At 45.2% G+C, this 13,765-nt stretch overlaps 1 protein-coding gene across 1 annotated transcript in view; it reads left to right on the top strand.

Moving 5' to 3' along the window:
• The window catches only part of FHIP1B (FHF complex subunit HOOK interacting protein 1B), a 166,190-nt gene that overhangs the window by 19,904 nt on the left and 132,521 nt on the right, over positions 1 to 13,765 (top strand). Inside the window, exon 2 of the mRNA XM_064577039.1 lies at positions 11,087 to 11,181. The gene's annotated coding sequence lies outside the window, so the exon portion shown is untranslated. The remainder of the gene's footprint in view (positions 1 to 11,086; positions 11,182 to 13,765) is intronic.

Genomic DNA, 13,765 nt, shown 5'->3' with positions numbered 1-13,765 from the left:
CCAGCTTCCCCTAACATCACCATCTTAGATAAACAAGGTACACTTGCCAAAGGTAACAAATTAATATCAGTATAATACAATTAACTAAATTATGGACTCTTCGGATTTTAGCAGTTTTCCTGCTAATGTCCTTTTTCTGTTTCAGGATCCAAGCCAGTGCACTACCGACTGCATTTAGCGCACTTCTTATTCCTGGATTCATATCACGTAATCATTCTGTCAAATTGCTATACAAGTTTCTAAGCACTTACTCTTTTTTTTTTTTTTTAAAGATTTTATTTATTTATTTGAGAGAGAGAGAGAGAAAGAGCACAAGAGGGGGGAGTGGGACAGGGAGAAGCAGACTCCCTGCCGAGCAGGGAGCCCGATGCGGGACTCGATCCTGGGACTCCAGGATCATGACCTGAGCCGAAGGCAGTCGCTTAACCAACTGAGCCACCCAGGCGCCCGGCCCCTAATCTTCTAACCCACTCAACATCCTCTATCCAGTATTTATTTCTTATCTCAACTACCAGATCTTACTTTTCTTTTTTTCTTAAAAATCTTATTTATTTATTTGAGATAGAGAGCAACTGAGAGAGGGGGAGAGAGAGAGAGAGAGAGAGAGAGAGAGAGAGAGAGCGCACGAGTGGTGGGGGAAGGGCAGAGGGAGAAGCAGACTACATTTCTTTTTTTTTTTTAAAGATTTTATTTATTTATTTGAGAGAGAGAATGAGAGAGAGAGAGAGCATGAGAAGGGGAGGGTCAGAGGGAGAAGCAGACTCCCTGCCGAGCAGGGAGCCCGATGCGGGACTCGATCCTGGGACTCCAGGATCATGACCTGAGCCGAAGGCAGTCGCTTAACCAACTGAGCCACCCAGGCGCCCTCTAAGCACTTACTCTTGATTTACGAACTTATCTCATCGTGGACTGGCACAAAGAATTTGTGGCCTGGCACTGGTCCACAGGCCACACCTTGAGTAGCACTGGTAGGAAGAATAGTGACTCTATTTACAGCAGGACAGCAAGGGGGTGAGAGGGTAGGAGGCAAATGGTGTGAAGCTAGAGCACAGCATGCTAAGGAAGATGGTAGCCATACGGTGGGCCTTGGGCATGGCCTGCTTAGAATGAGATGGTGGGAATGGGAAGCTTTTGGGAAAGCAGTCCCAGAAGACAGCCGGTAAGGCTGCGGTTCTGCATTTGTGTGCATCGCACTGAAGCGTCAGTGTAAATACCTGCAACAAGCAGCAGGTGCTGAGGACTACGTGTGTGCTCACTGACCTCTAAGTGTGTCGGGGTGGAGAACGTAGGACTTGAAAAGACAACAATGGGTATGGGCCCAGAGATTCCAGGGTCTGACCCAGGCCCCTGCCAGTCCATGGACTGTGGTCAGTCTGCACAGTGTAGGGACGACTTAGGTGTAGGATCGTATGACAGGAGAACAGGAAGCACAAAGGTCCGGGGATGGCAGTGTTTCCCCCGAGGAAGGAAGACACCAGGACAATGTGGCTGCGCCCATGCTTCAGGGCCTCCCTTCATCCTGAGTATGTTGGGATCTGGGCCCCCAGCAGGTGTGTAATGTAAACACTTTGAGCATTTGTCTCCCCATGTAGGCAGTGGGATAAATACTGCAACCTCCGGGAGGGTTCTGAGAACGAAAGGAGAACCACATGGAAATGTTGTCATGACACCTGCATGGAGCTGGAACTCTTCCCCCTTACCCCCCTCCCGCTCGAGACAGCCAGCTGGAGTCATCAATTTCCTGTCTTCACCTCTTCCTTTTCCTGTAGGAGCTGGGGCCAAGGTTCTAGTGGGGGTGGTCTAGCCCAGGTCACATCACATCCCAGATTCTGCCAGCCTCCTCCTCTTTGTATTGGTGCTGCTCACCTCCTGGGCGTCTGGAGGAAGCCTCCGGGGGCCTTCTCTGTGCCTTCCCTCCATCACCTCTAAGATACACGTGGTGCTGCTAAACACTTTCCACACTTCATCATCATAGTGTATTTGTGAGAACAGCAATGGCAGAAACCGTGCCTGTCTTATTCCCCACTCGGTTTCCAGCACCCAGCAAGTGCCTGGCCCATAGTCGACATTTAACCAATATTTGTTGAGTGAAAAATTGGAAGGAAAATATGTGATTTCTTTCTTTAAACAATTTCAAGGGCAGTTAACAGAAAGACAGAATGTACCGTCAAGTGTCAAAATAGTGGTTGCTTGGAACTGAAAACTTTGCCTGGAAAAAAGATGGCCCAGATACACATGGGTTCAATAGACGATAAAGGTGGAATCAGGAATTACTGGTAAAGGAACAGATTTATTCTGTACATGGTCTGGGAAAACTGGCTACCATCAAGGAAAAAAACAATTAACATCTTCTCCTCACATTGTATACCAAGAATTTTCCAGATGAACTGAGGAGCTTTAAAAACCTTGGAAACACTAAACTGTTTATCACATCTCTGGAAGGAAGTAGATTTCCATATAGCAAAAAGAAGCAACAGAAGCAGATAGCAAGGGGAAGGTTAACTGACTTGACTATAGAAGTATTTTAAACTTTTGCATGTTAAAAAAAAAATAAAAGGCAACCCAAATAAAAAAGCAAACAAACTAGGGAAATATTCGCAGTCAGCTGCCACAAGAACTTCCATAAATTTCCTTTAAAAGAATACACTGAGGCCCCAATGAATAAACAGGCAGAGTATATAGCAGATAGTTTCCAAAAGAGGAAGGACAGAAGGGTGCTTAATCTTGATAATTAAAGATAACCAACCCCAGGAAGGAGAGGTCCATGGTGGCCAAAAGTGTCAGGGAAAATTCCACAGGGGAGGTGGAGTGTGAACTTGTTCTCGCAGATATGGACTGACAGAGATGGAGGGAAGAGATGCCACACATTTGGGTGGCATTTCCTGTTCACGAGACTCTCCTGGCTTCCCTCTGAATTTGCAAGGCTTTTGAGGCCTAGAGCTGGAGAGTCTCCTTCGTGTCTCTCCAGCCACCATTATCTGTCTGTAATGGAAATAGCTTTCTTCATGGGGACAAACCATTGTGGAACCTCAGTGAGGTCTGGCAGAGGGGTGTTCTGGAAGAATGCTGTGGCCATGAGGGTAGGGAGCTAGCTAAGGACCCTGACTTCCCTGTCCCACACTCCCTGCAACCTCGGAGTTTTCTGACCTAAAAACCAGCTGCTTGCCCACCCCTACCCCCAACTCCTCGCTGGGGTTGAACTGCTCATTTTTTTTTTTTTTTACAACTCTTCTGGGAATGTAGCAAAACTTGCTTTAATTCTTCTGAGTTAGAGCTCAACTAGCGTTATCATTTGAGAGTCTTTTCTTTATATGACTTTTAATAAATATCTTTTAAAAAATTATGCAGGCAATACATATTCATTGGAGAAAGTACAAATATAGCTGGCATTTCTGAGCGTTTTTCTGGAGGAGAGAGAGGAAGAGAAAATAGAAAACAGAAATAGTTCACCACCAGTCAGATTTCCAAGGACAGCATGTGGATCCCATAGTCAGGAGACACTGCTCTGCCACGAGGCTTTCCAGGCACCTGGAAAGAGAGGCTTTCTCTCCTGCCAGTTCCAGACCTGTGAGGTCTGGGCCCCTCCATTCCTTCACATGGGAGAGGTCTCCTGATGTCACTGGATGCCTCCAGGACACAAAACCCTGATTCATACTTGCTGCTCCTTCCCTCTGGCCTCCTACTCAGCTGTCTCCCTGGTCTAAGGAACTGGACTCATTTTCAGCCTTGTGCATCAGCCATTCTCAATCTTTTCTCCACCCACCACGTGTGATGGATGACATCCATATTCATACACGCTCTCAAAGGTTAAACCCAATTTTATCTAAACCTGGTCAGGATTTTTGCAGGAAATGAAAGTTGGTGGTAAAAATAACTATTACATCTCAGTGCAATAGGATGACTTGAAATTGGCATGCCTCTTGGTGTGTTAGCAATCTGCTTACTCCTGGCCACTGTGTGTGTGGCTCAGGCTTTGGAGAAGCAATTCCTGAGTACTGGGTGTGACACAACCCCTTTCCCTCCCGAATTAGTGAGGGTGACATTATTATAGGGATAAGCTTAGTAGTGGGTCACCACTGAGCCTCATGCATATATTTTATAGCAATTATTGCGTTGTGTGTGTATTTCCTCCATTAAACTTTTCTGTTAGTTGTTGTATCCCTAGTGCCCAGCACAATGCCAGACATTGATTGGTGCAGACTGACTGAACAGATGAGGGAAGCCTGCACGCCTCTTACCCTGACTCTAAGAAACCCTGCCTTCCCTTTTTGCCTCTCTCCCCACCCAGCTGGTACTTCCAGTAGCTCTCTGAGGCTACATTTTCTAAACTGAGTTTGCTTTCTTGTTTGGCCTGTTGGTGCTAGTTTAGCATCCCAGCCCTGACTTGTTGGCCCTCTTTCCTGGGCTCCTCTACCCACATTTCATTTTTTCCAGTCATCAGGAGCCCTTGAGATGCTCTCAAGGACTTTATTTAGAGTGCAAGATTTCTCCAACCTTCTCCTTCCCCTAGCAGGAGCTCTAGGTTGGCTCTCCACCTAGATTTAACTCTTTGACAGTATACTTATGTCTTATCCACTTCTTTTATAATCACCCAGAGCATATAGCACAGGCCTAGATATATGCTAGACTCACTCCTTTGCATCATACTGTTTATTAAATAAGTAACTGTGTAGTTTATCTAACATCCGTGTCTCCCATTTGGAGGTAAATTCCACAAGGACAGGGATTCTGACTGTTTTATTCACTGCTGTATCCCCAACATCTAGCCCAGGGCCCAGCACATAGTAGAGTTCAATAAAGGTGTGTGATAGGAATGAATGAACGAACGAACGAATGAATTGAATGATTGACCCACAATGATTTTGATAAGTAGGGGATGGTTTTGTTTTTTTGAAAAGAAGCCTTAATGCTGAAAGATCTGTTTGTGAAAGGGGAAAATAGGCCTTGGGGAGGTTGGCGACCAACAGCAGTGGTTAATGCTTAAAGGGACTCCATGGGCAGTCTGGTCAAGTGCAGGGGAGCCTGCTTGGGCCAAAATAGAGGGAACAAAAGGTTCTGGGAGGACTGGGAATGGGAGTGGGGATGGTGAGTCACAATTTCCTACATCCATCCCACCAGTTTCTTCCATGATCATATTTACTTTGGACCTTGTACTATGTTCCCAGGGGACCTGGGGTAAAAGTAGAAGTTGGTTTGTTTGTCTGTTATATTGTTCACGTGGATTACTGTTTGGCAGCAACGTTTCAAGGAGGGTTATTGCTAATCACTTCTGATGCATGTGGGCTGGGGCAGAGGTGGCCAAAGCTGGCCTTTTGGGAGATTATCCCTGGGATTTACCAATTAGCCCAGCAGGCTCACTCGTTCTCATGAGACCTGGGCCCAGCTGTGGCCCCTGTCTGGACAAGAGGCCCAGGGATAAAGCAGGAGGCAGAAGTCTTGGAGGCAAGGGGCTTTGGCAGCTTCTTCGGGGACCAGAGGGAAGCAGAAAGGAGATGGGCGGTCTGGAGGGACTGTCTAGCTCTTGTTATGCTCACTAGACCTTAATGAAGGCCCCTTGATCTCTGAGCCCTAAGTGATGGGCACTAGGTCCCTGAGGGAATGGGGCTGGATCCAGACTCTGAAAGGTCTAAACATGTTAAAGATTGTGGTCGGTCTCCATATGTCATTCAAAGTAAAACAAACCACAAAATAAGTTTAGTTCAGTAATACAGTTCAGTTTTATCCTGTGATGGTTACATTGATGCTTTTCTGCAAATATCAAATTCTTTTTAAAAACTTTTTTTTTCAGTTTTGTTTTGGTGGTTCTACTTCAGTAATGCCATGCCTGAGGAGGGGTCTGAGGTAGACGCCCTGTCACTGAGACCTGAGTAAGAACTGGCTCACTGAGAGGCTGAGTGAGGGGCTGGGGGAATGGAGGGAAAAGCTTGGATAACTGAGTGAGGGGTCTATGTGAGGCTCCTGGTCACTGAGGGGGTTGACCTGGGATGTCATTACTGAGGTCTGAGTGAGGGTCCCCAGTCACTGACATTGCTGAGGGTAGGCTCTGGTCAGTGAGGGGCCTAACAAGGTGCTCTGGTCATGGAGGACCTGAGGAAGTGTACCTCATCACTGAGGTATCTGTCGGTAGCCCTGCTTACTGAAGCTTTTGATGGAGGCATCTGCTTAACCAGTCTAAAGAAGAGGCTTCTGTCACAGATTCTCAAGTGTGGTCAGCAGGCCCTAAGTGAGAGGCTCTACTCCCTGAGAGGACCAAGGAGGATGTTTAGGGTCTCTACCTTCTAAGGGGACTGTGGGTTGGGGGTCCTGGCTTTGAGAGGTTTGAAGAAAGAGCTCTGACCACTGAGATATGGCTGAGGGTCTTTGGTCAATGGGAAATACAAATAAGGCCTCCATCAAGTCTGGGCTCATATAGGTGGGGAAAACTGTCCAGTGTGGGGTCTAATAACTGAGATTCTATGGCCAGATTAAGCTGAAGTGGCCCTTAATTCCTCCTCCCCTTCCTCCTTCAGCCTGATCTGCAGGTCTTCCAGTCACCAGTAGATGGCACTGCAGTCTCACAGGAGGACAGGGCTGCTGGCTGGCTTCCCAAGGTGGGGTCCAGGTACAAGCAGGTGAGACAAGAGAAAGGGAATTAGTTGGTCCTCTAACCAGATTCCCTGGAGGCAGGGAGGAACCAGGCTACGATGGCCCAAGCAGATCCCCTAAACATAGGCCGCCTAGAGGCCAAGTCCTCTTAATTGCCAGGCCGACTAAATGCAGTATGACTTTTTACATTTGATTCATTCATACCTTGAGTTGTTCAGCAGGTCTAGTACCTGATAGAGAGGTGCTGAGGGAGGATACAAGGGTGATTAAAGAAGGTGGCTGTTGTTGAGAAATCCATAGTCTTGGAGGTGAAACATTAATATAAACAAAATAATTATAATACATGTGATAAGGACTATAAGGATGTATCCAATGCTGTAGAAGTCTAGGGAAGGAAGAAATATAGAATTTGGAGAGTTTGGGGCGCCTGGGTGGCTCAGTCGTTAGGCGTCTGCCTTCGGCTCAGGTCATGATCCCAGGGTCCTGGGATCGAGCCCCGCATCGGGCTCCCGGCTCTGTGGGAAGCCTGCTTCTCCTTCTCCCACTCCCCCTGCTTGTGTTCCCTCTCTCGCTGTGTCTTTCTCTGTCAAATAAATAAATAAAATCTTAAAAAAAAAAAAAAAAGAATTTGGAGAGTTTGTGAACATAAAGGAAGAAAGAGTTGACACTGACCCAGGGTCTCCAAGTATGATCAGGGTTTTTGTTTGTGAGGAACTTTCCCGGAGTAGAAGCAAAAGTGTGAATAAAGATGTGGGGTGTGAAAGAGCATGGGGTGTTGAGGGATCATTGTGCACTCCAAATGTCTGCAGTAGAGGGAACTGGCTGGGGATGGGCTGGGAGGGTGGTAAGGAGTAGGGATGACAGATACACAGGTGGGGGGGATCATTAAGAATCTTATAACCCATATTTGGGGATTTGGTTATGGCTGTTTAATGCATGAAGAATCAGGGGGGTTTTCAGGTAGGCAGATGAAATTCAGGGTTCTGTTTAATTTGCCAGTAGCCAAGGTGTGGGGTGGCTTAGGGGAGGAACAGATTGCATGCAGGAACCCCGGTGGGCAGCCAAATTATAATTTATGAGCATTAAGTAAAGAAGGGAGATAGGGAGGAGAAAACAGATTTAGGGGTATTTAGGAGGGAGGATGAATAGGATTTTGTACCAAAGTAGATGTGAAAAGTTAGGAAGAATGAAGAATTTAGGCAAATAATAAATGTGAATATTTACTGAGCATTTAACGTCTGTAACACTTTATCTCAGCCACCATGACAATGCTCTATAAAGTAGGAATTATCATCCCCATTTTCAGATGGGGAAACTGGAGCTCAGCCAGGCTATGTGACTTGCCAAACAAAGGTCACACAGCTGGTTCTGTCCCCAACCTGGTTTTCCTGTCTTCAGCCTATCCCTCTCTAGACCATCCTCCACACTGCCACAAGCTAGAGCTTCCGAAAATCCTTCCTGAAGACCTTCTAATCGCCCTCTACCGTGTAGGGGACAAATTAAATACAAAGCACTTCCCAGTTGCACATAAAGTCCTTGGCTGTCCAGTCCCTGCCACCCCTCCACCTTTCCCCGCCCCATTCTAAGGATCAGGCAGACAGGTTCGCTAGCAACTAATTCCCTAAAGGGCCCACCTCTCTTGCCTGTATGCACTTGTATATGTGGTGTGCTCGTGGTGCACAACCCTCCAGGAAGCCCTCACACATGCTGACCCTTCTGCCTCGTCTGTACACCTATCTCTACCCTGTTGCCTGACCAGCTCCTACTCATCCTTCAAGTGTCAGCTTAAATGTCACTTTCTTAGTGACTTCCTTAAATGTGACTTCCTCAGCCTTTTGTGACTCACCCTCAACCCCATGTGGTTAGACCTTTGCATAATGCCCTGTCCCAGCATTTCCTAACATTTACCACGATGATAATTAAGTAATTATTTTCATAACTATTGACTTAATATTAGTCTCTTCCACTAGACTCTCGGGCTCTTTGACAGAAGGGCCCTGAGGATATTCATTGCAGCTTTTTTGTAACAACAAAAATGCCCGATTGGCAGAAAGCTCTGCAAAAGACACAGATGTTCTTTGGAAGATGGGAGTGTCCTTACTCATAATTATACTTTAGTAACCATTCTCAAAATGTTGGCTTCCTGACACCAAGATTCTTTTACTACCCAACTCAGGAACATTTCCACTAGGGGGCTGTAGTAATGATTCCACTAAATTGGAAACTGGTCATTTTACATTTCTCATGACACACAACAGAAAGGGAACAAAAGGTGTCCTAGTGTTGTCTAGGATGATTAATCTTGATGACTATTAAAGGACAAAAGTTCAACTGAGTGAATCTGAAGATCTAATTGGCTTTATTAAGTGATTTGTGAATCCCGTAGCACCCCATCTAGTGGGTGTAGAGGGATGCTCTGAGAAGTTGTACAAAAATACAAGATTTTTTTAGGAAGGAGGGTGTGGCAAGACATTATTAGCAGAAGGAAAAGAAAGGATTGTTTCAGGCAGAGTCACCTTCCCTTGGGGAAATGGCAGGGGGTCTTACCATGCAGATTAGCTCATCTTCCTCTGGGGGTCAGGGGATGGACAGGGCCCATGTGACAGATGGCTTCATTGGTGCTGACCAGAACAGTTCTGACTGACTGGTTTAGATTACATTTCTATGGGAGATTGAAATTGCAATTGTAACTGAACTCCAGGGGTTTGCCACTTGGGGGTATCAAACTGAACACAACCCAAGGAAATTTGTAAGCCAAGAGCTTTTTATTACTTGGTACAAGTAAGGAGACAGGGAAATAGCTCTCAAAGCACTGTCTCCCTGTGGGGTTAGCACAGGAAGCTTTGATTTAGTGTATTAGTGGGCGGGGCAGGGAGTTTAGGCACTTCTGGTTCAGTTGGGCATGCCTAGCATGGCAACATGCTAGTGCATACATCATATGTTCTAACAATGGCAGAAAACTGCCGTAGAAGGAGAGCTTGGTATTATAATGAACTAAAGGTAACTTCAGGACAACTCAGGGGGGCTTCTGCGCAGGTCCTCAGCTCCAGTCCGGCTCAAACTGGCTCAGTAAGGAGATACCAGGCAAGACACACTTAGCAAGGGGCTATCAGGTGAAACACCTAGTTGGGTGTCTCCTTGGGGGCAACTGTAGGTTCTTCAAAACAAAATAGTTCCTTCCCTGCTTTTGTCCCTTCCCCTCCTCCCTTCTGCTGATAGCTTTCAGCCCTCTTATTTGAGTAACTTCCCGTTGCATCCTGGTTAACACAATTAAGTTACTATTAAGACCTGGTTTGGTGACTTGGCTTAAGTGACTCCATTTTGGTCCTGTGGTTTTCTTTTCTTTTCTTTTTTTTCTTTTCCAATCTAACACCACAGTGTTTATCCCACCCTTCTCTTTTTCCTTGTTTGTAACATATTTCTTTGACAGGAGAAACTGGCTCTCATAAACTATATTATATATATATAGTTGATCAACCCTAGTATACACATCATTTCAGAACTGGTAATCAGTATCATTATGAGGAACACATCTTTGAAATACAGAATAGGGCCCCCAGGTGGCTCAGTTAGTTGAGCATCTGCCTTTGGCTTGGCTCATGATCCCAGGGTCCTGGGATTGAGCCCCGTGTCATTGTCCAGTTGTTGTCAGGCTCCCTCCTCAGTGGGGAGTCTGCTTCTCACCCTCCCTCTGCCCCTCTCCCCCTTATCCTCCACCCCCCCATACTCATCCTGTCTCTTTCTCTCTCAAATAAATAAGTAAAATCTTAAAAAAAAAAGAAATACCGAATAATTTATGGACAGTACTTTTATATTCAGTTCAAAATATAGTTTTCCAAAGTAAATTTGGTTTCCTTCTCACCTCCTTCATTGTAGTTATGTTATTCATTTGTCAAGCAGGTAGGCTCATTTGCTATAGTTTGTATTTTATTTTGCATTCCCCCCGCTACCTGGGGTATTAATTTTTCCCTTCTAATTTACAGTAATATTTACTCTTTGTGGTATACAGTTACATAGGTTTTGGCAAATCCATAGGATGGTGTGAACATCAACACAGTGTGATTGAACATGATCCACACATGAACAATGGTCTTTTGTGTATAGTTCAGTGCATTTGCACAAATGCACACACCTATGTAAGCTATACTTCTGTCACGATATAGAACATTCCCGGTTGGTCAGCCAGCAGGAAAGGTGAACTAGAGGCTGAGCAGAGGGTGCTCCCCAGTATACAATCACTGATGATAGTGTGGAAGGAGCAGGTGGACTGGGGTGGAGGTCCTCAGGCAAGCGGTGTGTGCCGATGGTTTTCTTTTTAACATTATTCTTGGAGAAAAGTGGTTTTCCCTCCCTTTCAGGGGTTTGTTTCATACAGAGGGAGTTCCCCTGGAGTGACACTCTTGGCCTCTCTCCCCAGAAGAGAAGTTGGTAACTTACCAGAAAATTTGAGAAGCACAAGGGTAGCACACTGGTTCAGCTCTTCCATGTCTTTCTTTGGCAGTCGGACTGGCTACAGAAGCATGCGTTCCGTAGGACGTTTTCAAAGGACTTGCCCCAGCGGGGAGACCTTCGTTTTCCAGGCTGATCTGTAACTCGGTAGGTAAACCTCTCTTTATTTCTGGGACTCACTATTAGAAAGTTTATCCAGTTATATAAATCACCTTCTCCAATATGAGCTTTATCAATAATAAAAGTAGTATGTTGACTTCTACCTTTTAATTGGTTTTGAACTGAGGAGAGGGAAAGAGGGGACTATTTACTGAGGATCCATAGAACTTCAAGATCCAATTTCACTGGATCAGAAGCCTTAAGAAATAGGGGCTCCTGGGTGGCTCAGTTGTTAAGCGTCTGACTTAAGCTCAGGTCATGATCCCAGGGTCCTGGGATCGAGCCCCACATCGGGCTCCCTGCTCAGTGGGAGGCCTGTTTCTCCCTCTCGCACTCCCCCTGCTTGTGTTCCCTCTCTCGCTGTCTCTCTCTGCCAAATAAATAAATAAAATCTTAAAAAAAAACACAAAAAAACGAGACTTAAGAAATAAACAAGGAGTAGAATTTAGGGATCCAACCAACATGTGAAGAGGCTTCTGGTGAGGCTAGGATGCATAGCTTTAGGTACGTATAGACTTTAGTAAGCGTGTATTTGTGACTGTGTGGTCTGTGGTCGCTTACATGCAGCCACGTGGATGGATTGTTTATGGGTGGAGTTGGTTCTTATCTGTTGTAACTGGATGGTGGCTTCAGGTTTTTGGTGCCAGGTGTGTGGGGTTTTCTCCTTGGTGGGTCCCCACGACTTGGGACTTTATCAACTGGTGAGGATCTGTTTTTATAGAGGCAGGGCGGTGGGTTGGCTTTAAGATACAGGGGCAGGCCGTCCTGCCTTCAGCCAAAATTACTCTGTCTCAGTGCATGTGGATGGCCTCAAGATTTATTTAGGCAGATACCACCCTGGGCCAGGGTCCGAGGGGTGGGGCAGGTGGGAATGGCTCAGCTGACACTGGCCTCAGCAGGTGCCTGCTGCACAGAATCTAGCAAGCCCGTACTGGCCACGCTGCTCTCAGAAAAGGCATAGCCACGGTAAAAGTGAGAGCCTTGGGTACAACGGCTGCAGTTTATCCTTGAACTACACGGCTGTTAGACTTAGCATTTGTGCATGGGCCACGCAGGGGCCACACAGAGATGCGGGTGGGCTGCAGTGCCTTAATAAGCAGGGGTAGCTGAAGCAGGAAGGCTTCCGTCGTGGAGAAAAGAGTCCTTCTGTATAGGAGCCTTTCAGACATGGGGGGTGCAGAGCAATTGTTTACCAGGTGTATTATTCATCAGACTGCTCCAAACTTGACCCAAAATAATGCTGTTTTGAAATTACCTCACCCAAGAGAGGGAACCATGGAGAGACTAACCTCCTCTCACTACATGTTGAGAAGACCAGAATGGGTGGATAAAAATGGGAAAAGGAGATGCATCTAGGTCTAGTTGCTCTTAAAGAGGGTATAAGAAGAGAGTAAGATGTCTGAATTTTTATTAGCTCAGAAACAGTGATTAGATCCTAAATAAATCTAGAAAGAGATAAGAAAGTCCAGATTTCAGAGCTGACTGGAATGACTCCCTCAAAGATGCTAAATTTAGGAAACCCAGTAAGAAGCAGCTTCTCAAAATGAGAGAAATCATAATGTGAGCAAATTATAAAGTCGTAGTTTACTTTTTTTTGTATGCCAGACATATTCTGTTGACTTTATCAGTTTATCTACTGAGAACAGCCAAGAACATTCCAGTTCACCTCTACCAGGTTTTGACTGCAGTACCCTCAACTGCGTGGGAAGTCAAAACGCTTTAAAAAAAAAACCCAACATAACCACAAAGCCATTATGACACTCAAACTTATTTCCTTAATATTATTTAATGTTCAGTTAGCCTTAAAAAATTCAATTAGACTTCAAGTTTCCCAGATTATGTCATAATTTTTTTCAGCTTGTTTTTGGAATCAGAGTCCAAATAAGATCCAATCATTAATATTAGTTTATAAGTTTCTTAGATCTCTTTTAATCTATACATTTACTTTCCATCTTTTTTTTTTCTTTGAAATTTATTGGCTGAGGAACCTGAGTCATTTATCCTGCAGAAGGTCCCACAGTAGGCATGAATTGTTTAGATATCATTGAAAATGTTTCTTTGTGTCATATATTGCTGGTGAATTAGTAGTTAGATTTAGAGATTTGATCAGATTCAGATTTGATTTTTGATTTGACCCCTTGGGGCAAAGTGGTCATTTCTCTGGTAAATTTGGAAAGAATGAATTGGGTATGCTCAATACAGCTCCTCTGGCTCTTTTTAGCCAGACTCTCCCAGGATATATACATTCTCCTTTCCTCCTCCAGGAAGTAAAATTTAGAGGGGTCTTCCCTGGATGGGGTGGAGGATGGAGTGGGGAGTAGGGAGAGCTACAGTTTTCTTGCACAATCTATGAATGAGTGGGCTAGTTTCCCTAATCCTGGGGTTCAGGATCAAGAAGCCCAATTACTAAATGATAAAGCCACATCTATCAATATCAACTTTATCAGTAGTGTTGTTATTTTGACCTCTCATATACCTTATTGTTTTGCATTATTTCTCAATTGGTTCAGAACTCAGGCAGAGAATGGGGTGGGTATTATTTATTGGAGCCTCTAAACTCTACAACAACCAC

This window comes from Mirounga angustirostris, unplaced genomic scaffold (assembly GCF_029215605.1).
Source record: "Mirounga angustirostris isolate CCGP_5_RB_7025 unplaced genomic scaffold, mMirAng1.0.hap1 SCAF_13, whole genome shotgun sequence".
Classification (NCBI taxonomy): domain Eukaryota; kingdom Metazoa; phylum Chordata; class Mammalia; order Carnivora; family Phocidae; genus Mirounga; species Mirounga angustirostris.
The sequence above is the reverse complement of the archived record's forward strand: the minus strand, read 5'-3'. Positions and strand labels throughout refer to the sequence as shown.